The sequence below is a fragment of the Arachis ipaensis genome, chromosome B5 (assembly GCF_059453495.1).
Source record: "Arachis ipaensis isolate K30076 ecotype BB chromosome B5, ASM5945349v1, whole genome shotgun sequence".
In the NCBI taxonomy this organism is placed as follows: domain Eukaryota; kingdom Viridiplantae; phylum Streptophyta; class Magnoliopsida; order Fabales; family Fabaceae; genus Arachis; species Arachis ipaensis.
In genome coordinates, this window is record NC_142440.1 from 71,404,155 (window position 1) to 71,411,415 (window position 7,261).

The following is a 7,261-nucleotide window of genomic DNA, read 5'->3' on the forward strand; positions in this document are numbered from 1 at the left end:
AGAGCTTCACAGACACTCAGAGCATGATTGTGGCCTCCCAACACCAAACTTAGTGTTTGAATGTGGGGGCTCTGCTCGACTCTGTATTGAGAGAAGATTTTCATGATTCCTCTCCATGGTTACAGAGGAAGATCCTTGAGCCTTAAACACAAGGTAGTCCTCATTCAGTTGCAGGACTAACTCTCCTCTGTCCACATCAATCACAGCTCTTGTTGTGGCTAGGAAGGGCCTTCCAAGGATGATGTATTCATCCTCATCCTTCCCAGTGTCTAGGATTATGAAGTCAGCAGGGTTGCAAAGGCCTTCAACCTTCACTAAGACATCCTCTACAAGTCCATAAGCCTATTTTATTGATTTGTCTGCCATCTCTAGTGAGATTCTTGCAGCTTGTACCTCAAAGATCCCTAATTTTTCCATTACAGAGAGTGGCATAAGGTTTATACCTGACCCTAGGTCACACAGAGCCTTCTCAAAGGTCATGGTGCCTATGGTACAAGTTATTAAGAACCTTCCGGGATCCAGTTTCTTCTGAGGTAATTTCTGCTGAACCAAGACATTCAGTTCATTGATGAGCAATGAAGGTTCATCCTCCCTAGTCTCATTACCAAATAACTTGGCAATCAGCTTCATGATTGCTCCTAGATACTGAGCAACTTGCTCTTCAACAATATCTTAATCCTCTTCAGAGGACGAATACTCATCAGAGCTCATGAATGGCAACAGTAAGTTTAGTGGAATTTCTATGGTCTCGGTATGAGCCTCAGATTCCTTTGGTTCCTCAATAGGGAACTCCTTACTGGTCAGTGGACGTCCAGCAAGGTCTTCCTCACTGGAAATCACTGCCTTTTTACTCTCTCCAGGTTTGGCCACTTTGGATATAGTTATGGCCTTGCACTCTCTTTTGGGATTTTCTTCTGTACTGCTTGGGAGAGTACTAGGAGGAGTTTCAGTAACTCTTTTACTCAGCTGACTCAATTGTGCCTCCAGATTTCTAATGGAGGACCTTATTTCAGTCATGAAACTGTGAGTGGTCTTAGTTAGATCAGAGACTATGCTTGCTAAGTCAGAGAGGCTCTACCTAGAATTCTCTGTCTGTTGCTGAGATAATGATGGAAAAGGTTTGCTATTGCCAAACCGAATTCTCCTAGCATTATTATTATTGAAGCCTTGTTGAGGTTTCTGTTGATCCTTCCATGAGAAATTTGGATGATTTCTCCATGAAGGATTATAGGTGTTTTCATAGGATTCTCCCATGTAATTTACCTCTTCCAATTCAGGATTCTCAGGGTCATAAGCTTCTCCTTCAGAGGAGGATTCTTTAGTACTGTTGGATGCAACTTGCAATCCAGTCAGATTCTGAAAAATCATATTGACTTGCTGAGTCAATATTTTATTCTGAGCCAATATGGCATTCAGAGTATCAATCTCAATAACTCCTTTCTTCTGAGTCATCCCATTATTCACAGGATTTCTTTCAGAAGTGTACATGAACTGGTTATTTGCAACCATTTTAATGAGTTCCTGGGCTTCTGCAGGTGTTTTCTTCAGATGAAGAGATCCACCAGTAAAGTGGACCAATGATATCTTGGACAATTCAGACAGACCATCATAGAATATACATAAGATGCTCCATTCTGAAAGCATGTCAGAAGGACACTTTCTGATCAATTGCTTGTATCTTTCCCAAGTTTCATAGAGGGATTCACCTTCCTTCTGTCTGAAGGTTTGGACTTCCACTCTAAGCTTACTCATCTTTTGAGGTGGAAAGAATTTTGCCAAGAAAGTATTGACCAACTTTTACCAAGAGTTCAGGCTTTCTTTAGGTTGTGAGTGCAACCATAGAAGTTTGAAGTTGGTGCAGTAAAGTCACCAAGCATCTTCCTTGCATCTCTAGCATTGTTGTTGGGTTCGGCTGCCATGTCTGCTTCTTTTTCAAAATTTTCTACAAAGTCCTCTCCAGAGTGTTGTGCTTTAGCTTCTCTTAGCTTCCTCTTCAGAGTCCTTTTAGGTTCAGGATCAGCTTCAACAAGAATGTCTTTATCCCTGTTCCCGCTCATATGAAAAAGAAGAGAACAAAGAGAGAAGAGGAATGATATGCGGGAATTTACCTCTCAACAAATTTCCCTCCGGCAAGTGCATCGGATTGTCGTCAAGTAAAAACTCACAAAAGAATGAGGTCGAATCCTACAGGGATTGGTAGATCGAGCATTTGTAATTGCAAAATATAAAATGGTGGGAAACTTAAATTGCAAGAAATTAAATGACAAAATCTTAAATTGCAAGAAATTAAAATAACAGAATCTTAAATTGCTGAAAATTAAACAGGATCGGAGAATTAAGCATGAAATTAAAGATGCAGAAAGTAAATAGAATGGGTAGATCAGAGATGGGGATTCATTGGGTTTTGGGAGATATTGAATTCTCTGGATCAAATCATTTTCAACTCTTCCTCAATCAATCAATTCATTGACATTGCTTGGCAATCTTAGATGATCGAATCCCAATGTCTTGGCTCACCAATCTCTCTAAGCATGAACAATTGCCCAATATCTTGATTTAATTGCTCATGGGAAGAGTTTAAGTTCGGTCACTGACTATACCACACAGATTCATATATCAAAGTGTTGGTAGGATTACATGTCACTATATCCATCCAAACCCCAATCTAATTCACTGTGAGAAAGCAATTCTAGCATGAATTCTTCATTCCTATCTCAAGGCTCTGAAAAATTCCAATTATGGATAGCTTCTCTCTCAACACAACTATCCAATTGAATTAAGACCGAAAGCTTTCTAACAATAATCAAGAGAAAATAAAGAAGAAGAATATGAAAAATACTATTGATCCATTGAATTACAATAGAGCTCCCTAACCCAATGAAAGAGGTTTAGTTGTTCATAGCTCTCAAAATGGAAATGGGAATTGTAAAATACATTCTGAAATTGAAAGTGCAGAAAGTAAGGAAAACTAAAAGTGGAAAAGAAAAAAGGTCCTTTCTAACTTAAATTCTAAGCTATTTATACACTCTCTTCTATTGATCTTCAAGCCTTGAATTGGGCTTTTGACTTGAGGAAATTGGGTTGAAGATGGCTCTAATTGGTTGCCTTGATGTTGAGAAGAGATCTGTTTGAAATTGGGAATTCCGATGCTTCACATTTGAGTCAACGTTTGAGGGACAACATTGACTCAAACCCCACTTTGAATCAGATCAGCAAAAACAGAAAGTTTTTCTGTCATTGGCATTTGACTCAACGTTGGAGGGCCAACGTCGGCTGAGTCGCGCGTACGCGTACCGAGCGCTTCTACGCACAAGGCCAAAAACGTTCATCCACGTGTATGCGTACGGTGCGCGTGCGCGTGGATGCAAAATTTTCAATTTCCAGTTTTAAACCAAGGTAGGGGACGAGGACGCGTTGGACCTCCAACGTTCCCTCCAACGTTAGCGTTGTGGCGCGGATGTGTACTATGCACTTATGCGCCCATTGCTGTTTTTTCCATCCGGGCGTACGCGTCACTGACGTGTACACATCGATTCAAAATTTTCCAATCTCAATTCTGGGCTGGGCATCGCGGACGTTGGGGGTAACGTTTGATGCAACGTTGGACCCCCCAACGTTCGTTTGTGGTGCGTACGCGTGCTGCACGCTCTCGCGGATGTTTAAAAATTGATCTTTCACGCGTACGCGTCAAGGACGTGTACGCGCCATTCAAAAAGTTTTTAGCCCCCGAATTGATCATTTTCTCACAACGTTGGGGTTAACATTGGATCCCCAACGCCACCTCCAACGTGAGCATCACCCATGTTACAGAGAAGAGCTCTGTTTCTCTTCCAACGTTTGAGGTAACGTTGGTGGTCAAACTTGGCCACCAACGTTGCTTCCTCTTTATCCTTTACATCTTCCTTCTTCAGCCTCCTTCCATGCTTTCCTTTACCTATCATCAACCAATGAATGCATCAAAGCTTTGCTAAAATCATGAGATTTCTTATCATTCTTAGCATACAAGAAATCATAGCATATATCATCATGAAATTACATTAAAATACTCATGGTTGAATGAACATAAGCATACATGGATTTCTACCCTAATGGCTTACTTATGATTCAAGAAAGTGCATAAAACCTATCAAAAACAAAGGAAAAGGCTAGTGAAACTAGGCTAAGATGCCCTGGCATCACAACACCAAACTTAAATCTTGCTAGTCCCTAAGCAAGTACTGAGTTATTAGGAAGAAAGAATGAAACCGAAGGGATATTCATATCAGCAAAGCATTATTTCCTAGTTGATGGGGTTTTATGCAGACAATGCAACAGCTCACTTCTTATTGATCTTTAGGCATCAAATGTCTCCTTCAAGCATCAATTAACACACTGCTATGACCTCTTATTATTTACTCATCTTTGGTAATTACTTTTCTTCATTTTCTTTTCCTGTAGGCTTTTAGCTCAGTGTCATGTGTGTAGCAAATTCTCAATTTATTTGTGCTCAACACATTATTCACTACAAATACTTGTCTCACATTTCTTCTTAGGACATTGATGCCCAACACCTCTTTGGGTTACTAAATGTCTTGCAGCTAGGTTGCTCTTGACAATGGACTTTCGGTTGATAATCCTGGGTTAGTTAACCCAAGTTACCAAGTGTTAAAACACTCCATAGAACCTAATCATCCAAGCAGATCCTAGTACAAAGACACCACAAGCATATGTCCTAAGGTTCAAGCTATTGGTGTCTAGCCTTATTCTTTTCTTTCTTTTGTTTTTACTGCCACTTTTTGCTTTTCTTTTCTTTCCTTCTTTTTATTTTTCTTTTCTCCAAGTACTTTTATTTACTAAGATTCACAGACAGCATGCTTATATTCACTTAGAAAGAGAACAATTTATCCTTTTATTCATTATAAATGAGCTACTACATAATCAAACACATATACCACCACTTACTATTATTCTGCTGCTTGCTAACAAGGAACTCCTCTACTTCTTGTTAAAACATTTCTTTTATTAAAATTGAAAAAACTCAGGGGACAAGACAAGCATTTAACAGGTGAAAGTGAAAGCATACATACTTAGACTAGCATACTTATTGAAAAATTAAACACACAGGATGCAAACACAAGTAAAACTAAAAGCTACCATCAACATGGGCAAACATGTTCTTTCTTTATTGAATGAGTTAAGCAAGGAGCAAGTCCACCTTTCATTTCTTATCCTGTTTGTCTTTCTTCTTCTTCTCGCTTGCTTGTTTACTAGTTTCTCCCTTGCCTTTGCCCTTCAGCTTTTGCCAGAATCCAGCTTTCTTCATTGTCTTTTCCACTCTGTTTTCAAGGCGTATTGCCTTGCATATTTCTCTTTCACTTCTTCCCTCGAAGTATTCATCATAAGTCAGAAATGCTGGGTCCATGGTATGTAGATGTTCTGCAATGTAGTTGAGCTTGACTTGGCTATTTATGTTATAGTCAGCTTGAACTCCATATCTTGCATCCTGAAGGGTCTGGAACTCATTAAAAGCTCTCATGTTCTCAACTTGCAGTTGAGCCAGCTGGTTGAAATATTCTTGAGACTGTGAAGCTTGTTCTCCTTGCATCACTAAAGATCTTGACTCATAGTCTCTCTGTTGACTCATCATTCTCAACTGAAGCTCCTCTTGTCTTTGTTGATTTCTCATGTACTGTGAATGGAATTCTTCCTACTTCTCTTGGATTCTCATGTATTGTTCTGACAGCCTTTCAATTGCTTCTTGCATCTGCCCCATGTTCATGTTATCCTGGGGTGGGAATGGTTGCTCCTCTTCTTGATCTCCTTGTTGCTCTTCTCCTTCCCGTGGTTCTTCTCTCCTTCTCCTTTGCGGTCTTCGACTTTGTTGTGCCTCCGTGACATTCATCATTTTTTTTAGGGTTATAGGCATGTCTGGATACAGCCAAGTTGGGTGTGCATCCTCTAATGGCACTCTGGCCTTCATGCATAACCTCATAATGGTGCTTGGGTAATAGAGCCAGGCTTCAGCAGAATTTTTTCTGCAACCTTTTGAATGTCATTCGCAATGATCTCGTGGACCTTTATCTCTCCCCCCACCATTATGCAATGTAACATGACAGCCCTATGCTTGTTGACTTTAGAGGTGTTCACTATGCCAAGGATTGATCTCTTTATCAGCTCATACCATCTTTTTGCTTCAGGGATGAGATCCCCTTTTTTCAAGAACTTGTGCCTTCGTTGATTGTCCCTCTCTCAGTTAGCATTTACCACATAGATATCACTAGAGATTTCAATATTAATCTGGGTTTCCATTTATTCTTTCATGGTACCCTGGCTCATCAAAATGTGCATTCCTAAGTCTCAAGACCTTCATGATGGTCTGGGGAATAAAGTCCACTTCCATTCCTCGTACATAGCTCTTGTAAGTTGGGGCTTCATTCATATTAAGCCTTGGAGTGTTAGCATAAAACTCTCTGATGATGTTTGCATTAATTCTAGTGATTGGTGAGGTTAGCTCTTCCCATTTTCTCTTTCTGATCTTGGCTTTCTTTTCTAGGTACCCTTCATGAGGTAGCTGAAAAGGGACTTCCGGGTATATCTTTTTGTCATTCATCCATCCAAGTTGCATCTGATGGTACTATGATCTGAACTTCCATCGATCATATTCATTTTCACCCTCTTCAACCATGGGTTCTGTTCCTTGTCTTCTTTTGGTACTTGAAGAAGAAGCCATGCTGCACTTGATGGTTGGCCAAGTTGAGGTTAAAAGTTGATGAAGAAAGTTGGTTGGTGTGATGCACTGTCAGAGGAGAAGTGTTCGAAGTTAAGGTGGTGTTATGGAAATAAGTGAACAAGGGTGTTTTGTTGCACTAGGAATACGGTTTCTAAGCCTTGGCCTTACAAAACACAAGAGTTGAATATCATGAGTTCAAGAAGTGTGAGTCTTAGTTCACATGCACGGTTCAAGTGAGGCCTTTTATAGCAAGCTTTAATGAGGATTGGATGGCTAGGATTCCTTGGGCAAGTTTATGGATCAAGGGTTTGCATGTAACTTTGAATAAAGACAAAAGTTGCCTCTTCATGAAGTATATCTCTTTGGTCTTCTTGTTGCCTTTTCCAAGGAAGTGAATATTCACTCTTCAAACCATGTGACCCACTTTTGTCTTCATGCTAGCTTTACCCTTTCTTGTCTTGTCCCTTTCATTCAATAGTGCTCTACTCACCTAACCATCACAACATGACAAAAGGAGTGATTACTAACAGTTGGTAGCAAAAGAACAATTAA

At 40.0% G+C, this 7,261-nt stretch overlaps 1 non-coding gene across 1 annotated transcript; it reads left to right on the forward strand.

Moving 5' to 3' along the window:
* The first annotated feature begins 1,638 nt into the window (after positions 1-1,638).
* Positions 1,639-1,746, forward strand: LOC148564596 (small nucleolar RNA R71). Its single transcript, XR_015885236.1, has one exon. It is a non-coding gene; the product is annotated as a small nucleolar RNA R71 (small nucleolar RNA).
* The last annotated feature ends 5,515 nt before the right edge of the window (positions 1,747-7,261 follow it).